Source organism: Sus scrofa, chromosome 4, assembly GCF_054392235.1.
Source record: "Sus scrofa isolate SSC_HxYL_T2T_F1_AM1 chromosome 4, Sscrofa_HxYL_maternal_Yorkshire_Landrace_v2.0, whole genome shotgun sequence".
Classification (NCBI taxonomy): Eukaryota; Metazoa; Chordata; class Mammalia; order Artiodactyla; family Suidae; genus Sus; species Sus scrofa.
This window is the reverse complement of record NC_139386.1, coordinates 95,774,112-95,793,571: the sequence shown is the minus strand read 5'-3', so window position 1 is coordinate 95,793,571 and position 19,460 is coordinate 95,774,112. Positions and strand designations below refer to the sequence as shown.

The 19,460-nt window shown below is 40.3% G+C and overlaps 1 protein-coding gene across 1 annotated transcript in view; it reads left to right on the top strand.

Annotated features, from left to right (window-relative positions):
- Positions 1–370: 370 nt before the first annotated feature.
- The window catches only part of MPTX1 (mucosal pentraxin 1), a 28,315-nt gene continuing 9,225 nt past the window's right edge, over positions 371–19,460 (top strand). Inside the window, exons 1-3 of the mRNA XM_013996888.3 lie at positions 371–460; positions 1,636–1,782; positions 13,249–13,426. The gene's annotated coding sequence lies outside the window, so the exon portion shown is untranslated. The remainder of the gene's footprint in view (positions 461–1,635; positions 1,783–13,248; positions 13,427–19,460) is intronic.

The following is a 19,460-nucleotide window of genomic DNA, read 5'->3' as shown; positions in this document are numbered from 1 at the left end:
ATTGGTTGGTGGTGAGGTATGGGTGTTCCAGGAATCACAGGCTTCAGCCTTCTGGTTCCAACCTGTCTGGGGTCCACTCACTCGTGCTCAGTCTAAAGTGACCATGCTCCACCTGGGTACCAGGACTGAGTCCCCAGTAGCTGCACTATTGTCTCTCGACTGCCTTTCATTTGTTTCTGCATTCCCTCCCTTCCCTAATTAGCAACTGTTTGAATATACTGGCCCCAGGCCCCAGGTGGTCATTGTTCCAGTCCAGGGGGGATAGGGGCAGGTCCCTAGTTACCAGGTTTCCCTGGTAACTAATGAGCCAACCAGAAATCCAATTCCCCCTTTAACTGGCAATTTTCCTTCCCCCAACACCCTCTGGAGTGAAGACTGCCGCCATGTCCTACCTGCCGCCATGTCCTACCTGCCGTTCAGTTTACGCTGAGGTGTCGCTCCAGGACCTTGCTTCAGACGCGTAAGCTCCCCCATCCATTAAATCAGTGATGTCTCTGTCATTGACCCCTGGCTCTTTCTTAGGTCTTAAAGCTGGGCAAGGAATGAGCCAGCCAGAGACCAAAGAAACTCCTATGAAATGTTGGTAAATACAAGACAGGAAGTGGAAACTTGTGGGGCCTGAAGGTTGTGGGAGTTGTTGATGTACAAAAATGCTCAACCTGGAGTTCCCGTTGTGGCTCAGTGGTTAACGAATCCGACTAGGAACCATGAGGTTACGGGTTTGATTCCTGGTCTTGCTCCATGGGTTAAGGATCCGGCGTTGCTGTGAGCTGTGATGTAGGTCGCAGATGCAGCGCGGATCTGACGTTGCTGTGGCTCTGGCGTAGGCCGGCAGCTACAGCTCGGATTAGACCCCTAGCCTGGGAACCTCCGTATGCCGCGGGAGCGGCCCTAGAAATGGCAAAAAGACAAAAAAAAAAAAAAAAAAAAAAAATGCTCAACCTAAAAGTTGAGGGTTCTGTTTTATTGTGGCCAAAATGAGGACTTCAGCTCTGGAGGCAGCATCTCAAGTAATCCTGAGGAAACTTCTCCAAGGAGGTGAGGGGGAGCTATGATATACGGGAGTTTTGTAACAAAGGGCATGTAATAGGAACAAAAGATGACAGCTAACAACAGAAAACCAGATATCTCAGGTTAAGGAACTTAGCACTTTTTTATGGGACAATATAAAGGTCTCAGCTCACTGAAATCATTCCTTTGATAAGCACTCAACTGCCTGGGGCCAGTAGCCTGTGTTTTCTCAGCCCGAGTTTCCTCGGGGCTCACAGTGAGGAGTGGCTGCAGTCTGATGGTTGCTAGATGGCGGGTATTCTGTTTCCTTCCTGAGTTCCCTTGGGGCACATGGGCAGCCATGCTCACACTTCACAGAACTTTGCTGCTGGTTTTGTGAAGGTTACTACTAGTCACGAGAAACAGACATCAGTCACTGCAAAGGATATGTGCTTTTCTAGATAGGAGGAGATGCAAGAATTAAGCTCATAAAATCTTCTCCTAAAAATATCTAATGATCTGAAGCCCTATTCTGCCAGTTTGCCCAGAGCACAGAGTGCCTCCCTCCTCAGGTGTGTTGAGGGTCGGCAGCTGCAGTGACTCATGGTTCAATCTCTGTTGAGGCAAACAAGTGCCCATCTCCAGTTCACAGAGTAATCCTGAAAGTTGCAGAAGTAATGCTGGGGTGGCGGTCCACTGGCCTGTGGGGCCCTGTGCTGGCTGTCCTTGATGAATGGGGGCTGCTAGAAGATCTGGAGAACAAGAGCCGCAGTGGCTCTGCTATAATGCAAGGTGAGACTTGTAATTGGTTAAACCAGCTCTCTAGAAGGAACTGTATTTCTCATGCCTTTGAGCTGTAAATAATATACTTGGGCTCTCTGGAACTTGAATCTTTTGTGATCCGTAAGAGTCAAGGAGAAAAAAGAGCTTTTAGGTATATTCTATAGAAATAATTATGTTTTGGGAATGTCTATCTAAAATAGTATCTGCTGTTGTAATTCAGCAGACTGGCGACGAGTCTTTTTTTTTTTTTTTTTTTTGGCTTTTTGCCTTTTCTTGGGCTGCGCACACGGCGTATGGAGGTTCCCAGGCTAGGAGTCTAATTGGAGCCATAGCCACTGGCCTACGCCAGAGCCACAGCAACGCTGGATCCTCAACCCACTGAGCAAGGCCAGGGATCAAACCCACAACCTCATGGTTCCTAGTCGGATTTGTTAACCACTGCACCACAACGGGTACTCTGGGGACCAGTCTTTATCTCTGTGAGGATGTGAGTTTGATCCCTGGCCTCACTCAGTGGGTTAGGGATCTGGCATTTCTGTAAGCTTCAATAAAGGTTGCAGATGCATCATGGATCAGCTACAGCTCCCATTCAACCCTGGCCCAGGAACTTCCATTTGCTGCTTGTGCAGCCAAAAAAAAAAAAAAAAAAAAAAAAAAACCAAAATTTAAAAAATAAAATATTATCTCCAGATTTTGATAGCTTGAAACTAAGTTAAAAGAAGAGAATTCAAAACTAAGGAAGAAAATTCATTGACTATCTGGGTCATTTCAGATGGGACAAAACATTGGAACATTAACTGAGGGACAGGTCTAAGTTTACCTATCTTTGCCTTCTTGGGAAAGGAAGACTAATGTATAAATCTCCCAGTCAGGAAATGTTGGTATGACAGATGGTTCACAATCACTTGCTTCTTGTTTTTTTTTTTTTTTTTTTTTCGCTAGAGATGAAGGTTTTTAAAGGACCGAGACTATAATCAGTCATAATTCTAGTTATTGTAACCAAGTTTCTCTACCGATTACATTGTGATGAGGTATTTAGCTGTGCTTTTTAAAGTCTTTTGTCTTTTATAGACAGTTATTATTGTACTCATGCTTTTGCAAAAGTGTTTCATCTTGATTCGTGGGAAGGACCTTTTGATCATAACAGGTCTCTGATGAATTTCAGATTATACTGCTGAACTGGGTAAGAAATTAAAGAATCCTAAAGGAAGACCTGATGGCTTCATAAGTTAACAAAAGGATTGAGTGAACTGGTGAATATGGCTATAATTTTTATGGGGTTTGTCTGGAACATTACTGGTTTTGATCAGTGTTTTCTAAATATGTGGAAGCCCTTCCCCTCATGTTAGTTATGACTTAAAGCAATTTGGTAAATTTATACCAGTGAGTAGAATTGAAATATTTTTCTCTCTGCCTGCTTTCTCCATAAATTTGCATCTCTTGGGTTCTGAGCAGTCTTATCAGCAGAATAGAAAAGGCTGTTTCCTGGCATATGCATAAATCATGTTATTTGGGGGACTTCTGAAAGAGAAGTCCTCCAAGGTGGAGCCTGATGGCAGGCTTTGAGACGGTTTTTTCTGGCCCTGAGAGGCCTTTTGGGAATTCAGGCCACATTCTGAGACTCCTTCTGAGGAATTCCACCACAGACAGTTTGGAGGAGGCTATATGATTGAGAGGACTCCCATTGGTAAATGTTACTGCACAACTGACTGCCCAGAAGCCCCCGTGGGCTATGCTTTGTGGAATGGAATAGATTGGCTTCTGGGTATACAAGTCCAACTAGTAGGATTAACTGGGGTTTGTTGTTGTTTGGAAAGACCTAATGGGTCTACTCTTAATGGCACTCAACATAACACGAGGTGGCAGATCTGTACTGTGATTGCTGACTCCTGGCTAGGCCACCAGAATGTTTCTTTCAGAGCCAGAGTCTTCCCCTTCTCACAGATGGCTCTGAGTTTGTGAAAACCAGGGGTGGCTGTAACTTCTGTCTGTATTGCATTTGTAGTATCTGATTGCAGTACCTCTTACACACTTGACCCCAGAAATATGATGAAAAAGGGTTGGACCAAGATTGCGAGGGGTGTGCAGGGGTGGAATGTCTGGTCAGGCTACTCAAGATGGCTGTTCTCTTGCTCTCTGTACATCCCCTGCCTGACCAGTACCTGCTTCACCTGCACCCTACTCATGTGACTGAACTTCCTGTGTACTTGCCCCAGGCCCCAGCTGGGGACTGTTCTTGTCAGAGTGGTGGTAACGGGCATCCCCCTTGCTGGTTTCCCTGGCAGCTAATGAGCCAACCTCCTGTAAGTGGCAATCTCTCCTTTCCCCTTCCCCCAGGAATGTAGACTGCTGCTGTGTCCCACCCATCCTCTGCAGACAGTGGGGTGTCACTCCAAGACCTTGCTTCAGACATATAAGCCCCTCCATTCTTTAAAGCATTGCTATCTCTGCCACTGACTCTGGGCTCTTTCCTCAGTCTTAAAGCTGGGCAAATACAGGATTTGTAGGTTTGTGGAATGCAGCCCAAAGAGCTTGAAGATAGGTCAATAGTAACTTCCCTAAGAAAAGCACAAAGAGGAAAAAAGGAATAAAAACAATCAAAAAATAGATTGTCTAAGACAATGGATGTAGGACAAATTCAAAAAGTGTAATATTTGTGCAGTTAGAATGCCAGAAGGAGAAGAGACAGAGCAAAAGAAACAGTTGAAATAAGAATGAGGAGAATTTTCCAAAATTTATGACAGACAACAAACCACAGATTCATTAAGCTCAATGACCACCCAACCCCCCCAAAACCCCTAAAAATCTATAACCAGGCATATCCTTTAAACTCCAGAAAACCAAAGAAAAAGACAAAACCTCAAAAAAAAAGCTAGACCCCCCCCCACCACACACACACACACACTTTATCTATAGCAGGGCACAGACAAGAATTAAGATGGACTTATCATAAACCATGCAAACAACAATAGAATGAAGTGAAATGTTTAAAGCTGTGAAAGAAAAGGCCACCTGGAATTTCCGTAACAAACCCAATGCGGGTTCAATCCCTGGCCCGCTCAGTGGGTTAAGGATCAGACGTTGCTGTGAGCTGTGGTGTAGGTCACAGGTGAGGCTTAGACCTGGCATTGCTGTGGCTGTGGTACAGACCAGAGGCTACAGTTCTGATTCGACCTCTAGTCTGGGAACCTCCATATGCTGTGGATGTGGCCCTAAAAAGACAAAAGAAGAAGAAAAGGCCGCCTGCCCAGAATTCTGCATCCAGCAAAAATGTACATCAAAAATGAAAGGAAAGATTTTTCAAACAAATGAAAACTGAAGGAATTCTATTGCCAAGAGATTGGCCTTGCAAGAAATTTTGAAAGAAGGTTTCAGGCATAAGGAAAATGGTATAGGTCAGGAATTGGGGTCTACAAAAAGAAGGGAGGGGCATCAGAGAAGAAATAAATATTGGAAAGATACAATCTTTTATTTTCTAAAAGATAACTATTTTGGAGTTCCCATCGAGGCTTACAAACCCAACTAATATCCATGAGGATTCAGGTTCAATACCTGGCCTCACTCAGTGGGTTATGGATCAGTGCTGCTGTGAGCTGTGGTGTAAGTCGAAGATGCAGCTTGCGTCTAGATTGCTGTTACTGTGATGTCGGCTGGCAGCTGCAGCTCTGATCTGACCCCTGATCTGGGAACTTCCATATTCTGTGGGTACAGCCCTATAAAGAAAAGAAGAAAAAAAGTAAAGGATAACTGTTTAAAGTAATAACAATAACAGTGTACTGGGTGATTACAGTATTTGGAAACCTGAAATAAATGACTCAAAACCGTAAGAGATGGAAAAGAGGAATTGATAATATTCAATTGATAATATACTTGAAACAATATAGTGTTATTCGCTAGTGGAACTTAGATAAGGTAAAAATGTATATTGCCAACTCCTAGAAACCACTCAAAGATTTTTTAAAACAAACAATATCAATACAATATCAATTTTAAAATAATGATACACTAAAAGAGATAAAGTGGAATCTGAAAATGCTCAATTAAGACCAAGGGAGCGGGAGTTACCATAGTGGCTCAGTGGTTAACGAATCCGACTAGGAGTCATGAGGTTGCGGGTTTGATTCCTGGCCTTGCTCAATGGGTTAAGGATCCAGCATTGCCATGAGGTGTGGTGTAGGTGGCAGATGCGGCTCGGATCCTGCATTGCTGTGGCTCTGGCATAGGTCAGCAGCTACAGCTCCAATCAGACCCCTAGCCCGGAAACCTCCATGTGCCTCGGGAGCGGCCCTAGAAAAGTCAAAAAGACAAATAAAGACCGAAGGAGCTAGAAATATAGAGGAAAAAATACAAATAACAAATGCAACAAGTAGAAAGCAAATGCAAATGGTAGACATACATATAAATTATCAAGAATTAATTTTGAATAGTCTAAATACACCCATGAAAAGACAGAGATTGCATTTCAATTTTGGTAAGACAGCAGTTGTTCCCACCTTGCTCTATAAATTCAACTCAATCTCAGTAAAAATTTAGCAAGTTATTTTGTAGCAAACTGATCTTTGACAAAGAAGGGACAGCCTTCTCAACAAATGGTGCTGGAAATTATGGCTGTCCATAAGGACACAATGAACTGAGACCAAGATTTTACTTCTTTCAAAGTGGATCATGACCTAAAGGTAAAATGCAATCTATAGAACTTCTAGAAGGAAACATAGAAGAAAATCAACATGACCTTGGGACTGGTGATGAATTTATATACATATAGCACCAAGACCATGATAACTAAAAATATCAATAAATTAGACTTTGTTAAAATTAATAATGGCTACTTGAAAGGCACTATTCAGAGAATGGGGAGGGGATGTCACATGCTAGAAGAAAATACTTGTGAAGCACGTATCTGATAAAGGAATTGTATGCAAAATACAAAGGGATCCTTACAATTCCACAATAGGGAAACAAACAACATACTTATAAAATGGCAAAAATATTGACATATCCTTCACCAAAGGAGGTGGACTAGAACTCTCCACTAGCTAAGAATGGGCTATGTATGGTGACTTCCTTTCAAAGACTAGAACATGTAAAGCGAGGGGAAAGGGGAACTTTACAGGGGAGAAACCCGACAAACAGCACCTCAACCATGCGACCAAGGTCAACAGCAGCAGCAACAGTGCGTACCCTTGATGTACTGTGATGAGAAGGTACTTTTCCTCTGTGGTCTTCCCTTCCAAAACTCATAACCCCAGTCTTAACATGTGAAACACATCACACAAATCCAAGTTGAGAGGCAGTTTGCAAAACACCTAGCCAGTACTCACAACTGTCAAGATCATCAAAAACAAGAGTTTGAGAAAATGTTTCAGCCAATAGGAGCCTAAGGAGACATGAGGACTAAATATGATGAGATGTCTTATATGGGATCCTGGTAAAGAAAAAGGATAATAGATTAAAAACCAAGGAAATTGAAATGAAGTATGGCCTTTGTTAAAAGTAATGTATCAGATTTCCCATTGTAGCTCAGTAGGTTAAGAACCTGACATAGTGTTGGTGAAGATGTGGATTTCAGCCCTGCCCTTGTTCAGTGGGTTAAGGATCCGGCATTGCTGCCAGGTGTGGCATAGGTTGCAAAATGCATCTTGGATCCAGCGTTGCTCCAGCTATGGTGTAAGCCCCAGATATAGCTCTGATACCACTCCTAGCCTGGGAACTTCCATAGGTTGCTGGTGTGTCCCTAAAATAATAATAATAGTAATAGTAATATATCAATATTGGTTCATTAATTGTGACAAATATGACATACTAGTGTAAAATGTTAATAAGAAAAATTGGGTGTAGGGTATATGGAAATTCTTTGTACTTTCCAATTTTTCTGTGAATATAAAACGGTTCTAAAATTTTTAAAACTACTGAAAAAAAAAAAAGACCCAGAGTGGCTTTGAAGTTGGAACACTGAAGTTTGTTACGGTGAAATTCACTGTAATGTTAATTCCATGAAAGAATGATTTTTTTTAAAATTTTTATTTATTTATTTTTTGTCTTTTGTCCTTTTAGGGCCACACCCATGGCATATGGAGGTTCCCAGGCTAGGGGGTCCAACAGGAGCTACAGCTGCCAGCCTACGCCACAGCAACACCAGATCCGAGCCCTATCTGCAACCTACACCACAGCTCACAGCAACGCCAGATCCGCAACCCACGAAGCAAGGCCAGGGATCAAACCCACAACCTCATGGTTCCCAGGTGGATTCATTTCCGCTGTGCCACTACAGGAACTGCTGTTTTGTTGTTGTTGTTGTTTTAATTGAAGTACAGTTGATGCACAATGTTATCTTTCTGGTATAGAACAAAGTGATTCAGATATATATGTGTGTGTATGTGTGTGTGTGTATTCTTTTTCAGATTCTTTTCCCTTATAAGTTATTACAAGATACTGAATATAGTTCCCTGTGCTATACAGTAGGACCTTGTTTATTTTACACCTAGTAGTGTGTATCTATTAATCCCAAACAACTGATTTATCCCTCCCCCCTGCCTTTGGTAACCATAAGTTTGTTTTCTATATCTCTGAGTCTGTCTCTGATTTGTAAATAAGTCCAGTATCATTTTTGTTTTAGATTCCACATATAAGTGATATCCTATGATATCTGTCTTAATACGATTAACGTTACGGTGTGCTTGTCACTGGGAACATTCTGACCCTTTCCAGGGTGCAGAGTCTGGCATTCTTTTGGGCAAGAGGGACCCTCAAGAGTCTTAGCAACTGAATCTGGGGATAAGCTCAACCTATTCGAGGCTCATCTTGGGCAAGTTTCTCTGGAAATAAATACCTAATTTATGAAAAATCTCATAATTGTTAATACCATGGCCTAAATTTTCTCAGAAATCTCTGCATGGACCCCTTTAAGTTTAGTTGCTGTCTCTCAGCTGTCCTGAGAAAGGTCTGGGAAGAGTCATGACCAGAAAATAATTGTGTCAGCCAACCTTGCCCAGCTCCAAGTGCATTTCTTTCTTTCTAGGGCCGCACTTGTGGCATATGGACATTCCCAGGCTAGAGGTTGAATCAGCTACAGCTGCTAACCTATACCACAGCCACAGCAATGCGGCATCTGAGCCATGTCTGTGACCTACACCACAGCTCACAGCAATGCTGGACTCTTATACCCACTGAGCGAGGCCAGGGATGGAACCTGCATCCCCATGGATCCTCGTCAGGTTTGTTAACCACTGAGCCAAGAAGGGAACTCTCCCCATGTGCATTTCAAAAAGAAACTCCCCCTGATTCTTTATGTTTAGAACACCTCCAGATAACCTCAACTCATCAATGAAATTCTGTATCCTATAGTCATGTTTTTTTCTCTTTTCCTACCATGTGAAGCTCTTGCTAGAATATCCCAGCAAGATCATTACATTAGTTTTTTAAGTCTGTTGTAACAAATATCTCAAAAAGAAATTGTGCTTTTAGCTTCTGTAAGGTAGTATAGGTAAACCACATATCAGCTTTCATTGATTTTGGTTAGATTTACTTCAGTTAAATTGGTAGCACTTGTCTAGAAGCTTTTGACTTTTATTTATTTATTTATTTATTTATTTATTTATTGTCCTTTTGCTATTTCTTGGGCCACTCCCGCAACATATGGAGGTTCCCAGGCTAGGGGTCCAATCGGAACTGTAGCCACCAGCCTCCGCCAGAGCCACAGCAACTAGGGATCCGAGCCGCGTCTGCAACCTACACCACAGCTCACGGCAACACCAGATCGTTAACCCACTGAGCAAGGGCAGGGACTGAACCCGAAACCTGATGGCTCCTAGTTGGATTCGTTAACCACTGCGCCACGACGGGAACTCCTGACTTTTTTTTTATTTATAATGATTTTTATTTTTTCCTTTTTAGCTGGTTTTCTTTTCTTTTTTTTTTTTTAATATGAGAATGTGAGGTACTTAAGCAGAATTCATTTGGCAAAAACCCAAAAACTTTAAAACTATGCAATTCCAGGAGGAAAAAGTAAAAGAAGGCCCTTTCTAAAGGTATGCACTCAAGATCCTAATCTGATGAGCCCATCATCTGTATTATACTACCAGTACTTAACATCTAACTTTTTATGATCACGCTATCTATATTAGTCTCTTCTGATAAGCATTAATCAATACACTCTTCCTAAAGCATGCTATCTGTATTATACCCTTCTGATAACTCTTCCGTTAAGCATGGCATATTTATTATACCACCAACACTTGGCACCTAAGTCGTCTTATCAGTGTAAACAAACAGAGGCAAACTCCCACAAAAATAAAACCAGCCACCTGACACAATTGGAGCCGCTTCATCTGAGAACCTGAGTGGGAAAAATGTTTGTTTAATCAGCTATTCCTGTAAGTTTTGTTCTAACAGATGGAAAGCCAACAACAGAGTGTCTGCCAGCCTACCTCAATTTGATTTTGAATAGTTCCTGATCCCTACCCACCCTCTGCCCCTGGCCAAAGCCAAAGAACTCATTTGAAATGAAAAATTGGGTAGGAGTTTCTGAATATTTGAGAGAAGTCGTTATTGCTGAAGGCTTGATCCCTCTCTGCCAGTGGGAGTTGGTGGCAACAGGCATCAGTGATTAGGACTTAATTAGGATGAAGGATCAGGAAGACTGGGGGATGAATACATAGAGAAGAAATACATATTGAGGCTAATCAAGAATTATGTCGGGGAAAGGAAAAAACCCAATTCTTTGTGAATGACAATGATAATTCGGACATGAGATATAGTCAGTAGGCTATAGCTGAGATCTATCACTTGCGGATGAGATAATAGACCCCCCTGCCCAAAGCAAAACAAAACAAAAATGAGGTGAGCTGTGAGAAAGAAAAATGGAAACATTCAGTACTAAGAGGCTGCCCATCACTTGAGAGAGAGTGGCGTGATTGGTTGGTACATAAAGAAATTAAAAAGTGAACTGCTTGCTCAGAGTCATAGAATTAGTTGAAGATCTGGCACTTGCCCCAATGTCACTTCAGCTCCTTCTTAGTATGGTACCCCTCCCACAGCCTACTTTGTCTCTCCAGGCTCTAGGTCTGGTTCTGTCTTTCTCAATAAGAAAACCAACTGGAGGCACACATGGATCAAGGATCATAAGCTTCCTCTCCCCGTAATGGTCATTGGTTCCAGCCATTACTCCAGGGAAGGTAATCCCATTCCATATCCCGGTTGTCAAATGTCTGCTGCTTGACAGAGTCAACCCAGATGTCAGTTAGGTCACCCTGTCCTTTGACATACATGTATACTTGCCTAAAATTGATGCAGACCTACCATTCCGTCTGATGAGAAGTCCCAAAGCCTCTTCACCAGGATTTTTAGTTTTATGCTTGCTTCAATTTCAGATTTCTTTTTTTTTTTTTAATTTTTTTTTTTTTTGTCTTTTTTTTTGTTGTTGTTGTTGCTATTTCTTGGGCCGCTCCCGCGGCATATGGAGGTTCCCAGGCTAGGGGTTGAATCGGAGCTGTAGCCACCGGCCTACACCAGAGCCACAGCAACGTGGGATCCGAGCCGCGTCTGCAACCTACACCACAGCTCACGGCAACGCTGGATTGTTAACCCACTGAGCAAGGGCAGGGATCGAACCCGCAACCTCATGGTTCCTGGTCGGATTCGTTAACCACTGCGCCACGACGGGAACTCCAATTTCAGATTTCTTAATACTGTTTGATATCTCTTGTGCTTACATCCTGTGGCTATTGTCTTTTCTTGATGCCATACCAACACAGAAGAGGAATCCATCCCATTTCTCCAATTTGCCACAAAGTAGTAGTCAGCCAGATTCTTGTTTGTATAGCAGAACTGATAGAAGGGGGGCAGGGGATAGAAAAAAGTTTACATTATAGCGCCTCACCAAAAACTCTTTCAATGTTAATATCCGATAACTCTTCTTAAAATTCTTCAACAGTCTTCACTGATTACAACCTCTCATTGTACCACCTTTCTTTATAGTCATCATCTAGGCCATATTTCTGAACCTCTCTACACGTTTTCCTTCATTCTCTGTTTCCAGAGGGCCACCAAAAATTCAGGTCATCTCTATGCATAGCAGCTTTAGATTTCTGAGTATTTGTCCCTCTCTGAACAATGATGTAGAGTATCTGGGAAGGAGGAGAATGTGGGAACTCAACATCGTGACATGCAAAGTGGCCTAAAAAGGCATTTTGCTATGGGAAAGACCCTCTGTTCCAGAGAGAAGGGACAAGCCTTTGAAGAAAGAGATAGCCTTAAATGACATTTTTTAATGCCATCCATTGTGTTTTGTTTGCTATATGTCAAAAAAATGAAATTCTAAGAGTTTGAGATGAGATCCTAAAACCAGGATTTTTTTTTTTTTCTCATCAAATAAAACAGATGGCCAGAACTTGACCTCAATTCTCTATATAGGTATCTAACAAAGGGGAGGTTCAGGTTCTGAGTACATAAAAATGAAAGATTATTTGAATGAGAAAAAATGTTTTCTTATATGAGGTCTGTGCAAATGAAGGACAAGCTTTAAGTTTCATTAGCTTCTTAGTAAACCCACCTCTGAGCCTCAACCTTAAGCTCTTCCCAGTTCATCTAGAGCTTAACCAGATGCATAAACCTAACTGGCCTGACCCAGGCCACCAGATGCCCTAGTGCACATATAGAAAACTATTGTGTATGCAACCTGGATGTTCATTCACTAAAAATAAAAATTGAAAATTGGCGTAGTTAAAATCCAACTTAATTATATTAGCACAAGCTTCCTCCCAGGTTGGCCTTGGTTTTAAAAGAATTTCAGAGTTCCTGTTGTGGTGCAGTGGAACTAAATCTGACTAGTATCCATGAGGATGTGGGTTCAATCTCTGGCCTTGCTTGGTGGGTTGGGGATTCAGCATTGCTGTCGCTGTGGTGTAGGCTGGTAGCTGTGGCTCTGATTCGACCCCTAGCCTGGGACCTTCCATATGCTGCAGGTGCAGCCCTAAAAAGCAAAACAATAAATAAATAAAATAATTGTTTAGTAAACAATATTCTTGAAAAACAATAACTTAAGCAAAGTCTTTTTCTTATTTATAATGCTAATCAATAATTATTAAGCTCTTCCTAAATTAAATGCTAGGCATTGAGCTAAAAGCTTTTCACACATTATCGCATTTAATCTTTACAACAACACTATGAAGAATGTACTATTTTTATTCTCCAATTTACAGATAAGAATATCAAGGCTGATTGAATTTTTATTTTTTTATTCTTCCAAGGTCACAGAGACCAGGTCAATTCCCAAACAAAGAGAGCTGTCATGGCAGAGGTTGATGTTAACCGTTGCACTGTGTCTCCCTGAAGAACCCACTTCATCTGTAGTATGGGTGGTGGTGGAATTCTTTACATTGTCTATTATTTTCCAATAGACTTTGTCCAATCAAGTGGGGCTGCAAAGAACAAGGCTTGCCCTTTTCCAGTGTTAGCCCTAAGTCTTTTCTCCTGCAGGCAATCCTTTCTCAAAGCTTTGCAAACTCCTCCCTAGAATGTCGGAGCCATGAGGGCAGAAGCCCTATCTTGCTCTCTGCTGTATTTCCAGTGCTTCCAGTGCTTCACTCAGAGGGGACTGAAAAGGGAACGCATCACTTGTGTGTTGTTCCTGAAAAAAGGGCACAACCTGAATCTGGTAAGGACACATCAGGTAAATCTAAGCTAAGGGGGATTCTGCAAAACAACTGGCCTACACCCTTCTAAATGTCATTGTCAAGGAAAGATTAAACTCCTCTGAATAAAAGAGACTAAAGATACATGGTAATGACATATGATGGGTGATCTGGGATTTTCTTTGGCCTTAGGAGATAGTAATGGAATAACTTGTGAAATGTCAAAACAAAACAAATCCATAGATTATTATATCAGTATTAATTTCCTGATTTTGATAAGTATGTGATTATGAAATATAATGTTTCTCAACTTTTTTTTCTTTTTCTTTTTTTCTATTCATTGCCCCAAATTGGCATTTTTTACCTTATTTTCCTCAAAAAATTTCAAAACAGCAACAACAAAAAATTAGAAATAAAATCTCCTGGAGTCTCCACTGCGATGCAGTGGGTTAAGAATCTGACTGCAGTGGCTCAGATTACTGCAGAGATACAGGTTTGATCCCCAGCCCAGCACAGTGGGTTAGAGGATCCAGGATTGCCACAGCTGAGGCATAGGTCACAGCTGCAGCTTGGATTCGATCCCTGGCTTGGGAACTTCCGTATACCATGGCTGTAACCATAAAAAAAAAAAAAAAAAAAAAGGAAGGAAGGAGAAAGAAAGGAGAAAGAAGGAAAGAAAAAGGGAGGAAGGAAGGAAGGAAGAAAATCTCTTTTGATTCCATGCACAGTCCCATTCCATTTCCTCCAGATGCAACAACTCTAAGACTGTATGGCATATCTTTCTAGTCTTTTTATTCTTTTACATACATAGATAGCATTATTTGGTGGGGTTTTTAGTTTTTTATAAGTGGTATCATACTTAGATATTCAGCAATTTGCTGTTTTTCAGACAATGTTATTTCAAAGTATAGGTATGCTGATATATTTAGACCTAATTCAGTATTTCCTTATACGACTTTCAATTCATCCATTGTTGGAAATTGTTTCCTAAATTATAAATCACTATTACAATGAAGGCTGCAAGGAATTGCTTTCTTCATGTTTCCTTGTGCACGTGTGCAAGTGTCTCTTGAGAGCAGTGTTTCCACATATTTTGACTCCGTCTCACAGAAATATCTTATTGTGTCCAGCCTGTGTCTCACTGTGTTCAGTTATATATATGTAACTAAAACCAGAGTTTCATGAGAAACAGTATTGTCGGGAGTTCCCATGGCTCAGCGGGTTAAGAATTTGACTGGTGTCCATGAGGACACCAGATTCAATCCTGTCCTCAAACTTTTTTTTTTTTTTTTTTTTTTTTTTTGCTTTATCATACCCTGCAAGGAGAAAAATTAAGTGATACTTAAATTCATTGTTAATAGAAATTAAATAGTGAGAAATTTTGTTGAATAGGGTTGAAATTTGGAGGACCACAGTTCATTTGTGATATATCAGATTTTTTTCCCCAATCAATTTTTGCCCCCTTGAGGGTGCTATCACCCCTACTGAGAATGCATAATATGAGAGAATATCCTTGCTTTTAGAAAATACACACTAAAGTATTCAGAGGTAAAGGAGCATCATGTCTGCAACTGATTCTCAGCAGTTAAAAAAATACGTAGTATACATGCATATATGTTTACACATGTATGTTTGTGTGTGTGAGAGGCAGGTGGGGGCTATAATCAAACATGGTGTAATATACTAACATTTGGGAAATTCAAGTGAAAAGTTTATGGGGCATAAAGATCAACATGTAGACAAACAGAATGGCATAGAGAGCCCAGAAAAAAAGAACCCTTGCATATGTGGTTAATTTATTTTCAATAATGGTGCCAAGATCATTCAATGGGAAAAGGACAATCTTTAACAAATGACACTGGACAATCTGCATCCACATGCAAATGAATGAAGTTGGACCCTTACTTTATACCATATGCAAAATGTAACTCAAATCAAAAACTTGAGTATAAAAGCTAAAACTATAAAACTCTTAGAAGACATAGGAAAAATCTTTATGATGTTGGATTTAGCCATGATTTCTTGGGTAGCATGAGAAGAACAGGCAGCCAAAGAGAAAATAGAAAAACTGGACTTCACAAAAATTTTAAATTTTTGTGTAACAAAAAAAAAAAAATACTGAGTGAAAAGACAACCCACAGAATGAGAGAAAATTTTGCAAATCATATATCTGATAGGATACTGATATCCAGCTGATATAGGTATTCAAATTATTTTCAAATTCATAATAGTTCATGTTATAGTAAATATAATATTAAAATATATAATATATAAATATATTTCAAAAGTGGGCAAAGGATTTGAATAGATATTTCTCCAAAGAAGATAAACAAATGGCCAATATTAGCATATAAAAAGATGCTCAACATCACTAGCTGGCCATCAGAAAAATGCAAATCAAACCCACAATGAGGTACCAGTCATATCATTAGGATGGCTGTTACATATATTTTAAAAATAAAAAATAGCAAGTGTTGATGTGGAGAAATTGTAACCATTGAGGGTAGAAATGTAAAATGGTGAAGTAACTGGAAAACAGTTTAGTAGCTCTCAAAAAGTTAAACACAGAATTATTATATTATTCAGCAAATCTATGCCTAGGTACATACCCGGAAAAAATGGAAACAGGGACTCAGATACTTGTACATCAGTGTTTGTAGCATATTCACAATCGCCAAAAAGTGGAAACAACCCAAAGTGTCCATTAACATGGACAATCATGGATAATCAAAATGTGGCATATATATGCAATGGAATACTATTTATCCTAAAGAAGAAATTAAATTTTGATACATGTTACAACATGGATAAAATTAAAAAAAAAAACCCACTGTGCAAAGTGAAATAAGCCAGACACAAAAGGACGAATATTAAATAATTTCTCTGGAAGTGTTAGATTGAATGGAAAAGCACTTGACATTTGGGGGCTGGGTCACAAATTAAAATGCCTCCTGTATCATGTATGACTGGAGGTTTTGTGTATCTGCGACAATAGGGACTTTCCTAATTCACTCTTTATTTGCTGCTGTTTAAGTTGACAACTTCCCTTTGCAATAAAAATCCACTTACACCTCCTGTCTTTGTAGTTCTCCTATTTACTATGTAATAGAAGTAGCATGTTGCTGCCGGAATACAAGCATTTCTTTTGGCAAATTAAAGTGCATGCCATTTCTTAATACACTAGAAAGGGGAAGTAAAGTATGCAAGTCCAAGTCTAAAACTTTAGTAGTTTTTCATGCAGATTTGTGCACATGTGAGAGGGTGTCCAGTTTGTCTAGTAATTGTTTAGAGAGTTGGACCACTTTGTATGTTGCTAACCCCTGATTACAGTCCCCCAAAAAGTCTTGTGAAAATGTTATTCCCTATGTAACAGCAGAGTAACATAAGATACAATTACATTTTATAAACCAAAAAAAAAAAAATTACATTATTCCACTTGTATGGGGTACCTAGGATGGGCAAATTTATAGAGCTAGAAAGTGGAGAGAGATTCAGGGCCTGAGGGAGGAGGAAACAGAGAATTATTTTTTGATGGGTACAGTTTTTGTTGGTAAGGATGAAAAAGTTCTGGACATGCATAGTGGTGATGGTGACGCAACACTGTTAATGCACTTAATACTACTTGTGTAGATGTAAAAATAGATGAAACAGTACATTTTATATTACATATATTCTAACAATTGTTTAAAGTATATGGAATTTTTAGTATTTTTCCTGCAACTTTTCTGTAAATCTGAAATTATGTCTAAATATAAAGCTATAAAAATATAAAGAAAACCTCAGAATCTACCTGTTCTAATGATGGCATCACAAGAGATGATACATGTCTCCTTTGAGAGGGGCATGTTTTCTGCGGACTAAACTCAAATCTTGCCATTAAAGAACTGGAGTTCAGAACCCAACATAGCGTCCCTGAGGATGCAGGTTCCATCGCTGGCCTCGCTCAATAGGTTAGGGTGAAGGAACTGGTGTTGCTGCAGATCCAGTGATTCCGTGGCTGTGGCACAAGCTGGCCACTGCAGCTGAGATTCGACCCCTAGCCCAGGAACTTCCATATGCCACAGGTGTGGCCGTAAAAATAAAAGTGAAATAATAAAATGAACAAAAGAATTAACTATCAAATTTGCTTCCCCCCCCAATCCTGCTCCTGCCCCCAGGTGATCTTTTCTTCTGCCCAGTTGAGCATCTCTTTCTCACTTGGGGCCCCTCTGCTCCCAGGAGTGGCAGAGTTGACTCCAGGGGCATAAATGAACTGAGGCAAGAGGGTCTTTGAGTGGCTTACAATATCCTCTCTCTGCCCAGTTGATAAACTGTTGTCCTTGATTTTATGTGAATAGAGAAAGAACTTATTGTTTTGGTCTGGGTACTGCAAAACAAGAGGCTTTAGTGACAGGTGAGGCTGGTGTGTAGGCTTTTTCTAGAATCAGGACATGAAACAATGTCAAGAGGAAATAAGATCAAAAGTATTCTGCCAACTTCATGTTGACTTATGTTTACCATCTGTTCTTTCTCGGCATAGAGCTTCCTTGCATGTTGGAGTTTACACAGGACTTAGAAATAAGTAAGAAATAAGATGATAATTATCCTACCGCCTTCGTGTTGAGTTATGTTTACCATATGTTCTATCTCCACATAGAGTTTATTTATTGCATGTTGGAGTTTACACAAGACTTAAAAATATATGTATTTTATTTATAGGTGATACAGGGATTAAAGATCTTATATTTTTCCCCTTACCTTGTTTGGTCCCGTCAACTTATTTCCAGAGAAATTGTTAAAAATGTTGATTTATTGAGGGTAATGAACAAAGGCTGTGGAACTCTCTATACGTCTTTGTCTCTCCTACCTGGTCCCAGGACAGTTCACCCTAAAGCAGAGAATTTTCCACATAGAGTTGGATGTGGCTGATGACAAATAGGTGCGGTGTCAGTTACTTCTGTTGGAGTATGACTTGCTTTTCCTGAGTATTGTAATTCCTCTTTGGGTCAGAAGTAGAAAACCTGAATTGATAATGTAAATATCACTTTCTGTGTCTCATCCTTCCAACCACCAGTCACCTGTTCATAAGAAAAGGGCCGAAAGGAGTTCCCCATCATGGCTTAATGGAAACAAATCTGACTGGTATCCATGAGGATGTAGGTTCAATCCCTGGTCTTTCTCAGTGGGTTAAAGATCCAGCTTTGCTGTGAGCTCTGGTGTAGTTCACAAATGTGGCTGGGATCCCAAGTGGCTCTGACTGTGGCGCAGGCCAGTGGGTATAGCTCTGATTTGACACCTAGCCTGGGACCCTCCATATGCCAGGGTGTGGCCCTAAAATGACGGGGAAAAAAAAAAAAGCCAATAAAAAGGCAGGGGGCAAATCTCCATTGATTTAATGTCTCCGAAGTTGTCATCTCAGATGCCAGGATTAAAAATCTTACGAACTTACTTTCTTTTAAGACAGAGATGGGAGTTTAATCATTGTACATGCATCTGGTTTTATTTTAGAGAAAATAAGGAATTCTTCTAGCCAGGTATAACTGACAGTACACCTTATCTATAATTTACTAAATCAAAGTGTACCTTTCAAACAAAGCATATCCAGTGAGGGATTTGCTTCTCTTTTCCCTAAATGTGATGAACATAATAAGATTCTTAAGGATATTCCCTACATAAAGATGAAACCAGCTCCTCTTAACATCCAAGACCAGATCACCATGAATAGAATTCTCAGAATATCCTGATCATTTTTCTGTGTGACCAGTTGTTTCTCTACAGAGTTTGCACCCTAGTCAGAACTCACTTTTGGAGGGAAACCAGACAATGTAGTTGTTTGGGGAAACTAACTATGGGAGAGAAGAAAGCTTTTATTTTTCAAGCTACTGTTTTTTTTATAGCATATTAAATTTCTAATCTCATAATGAATCTCATTCAGTCTTCATAAAGACTCTGTGAGGTAGCTTTTTTTGTTGTTGTTCCTACTTTATAAAGGAGAAAACTGAGGCACAAGTATATAACTTCCTGGGGGTCACACAGCAAGAAGGGGGAGGGGGAGAGAATATAGGAGTGGGAGATTAA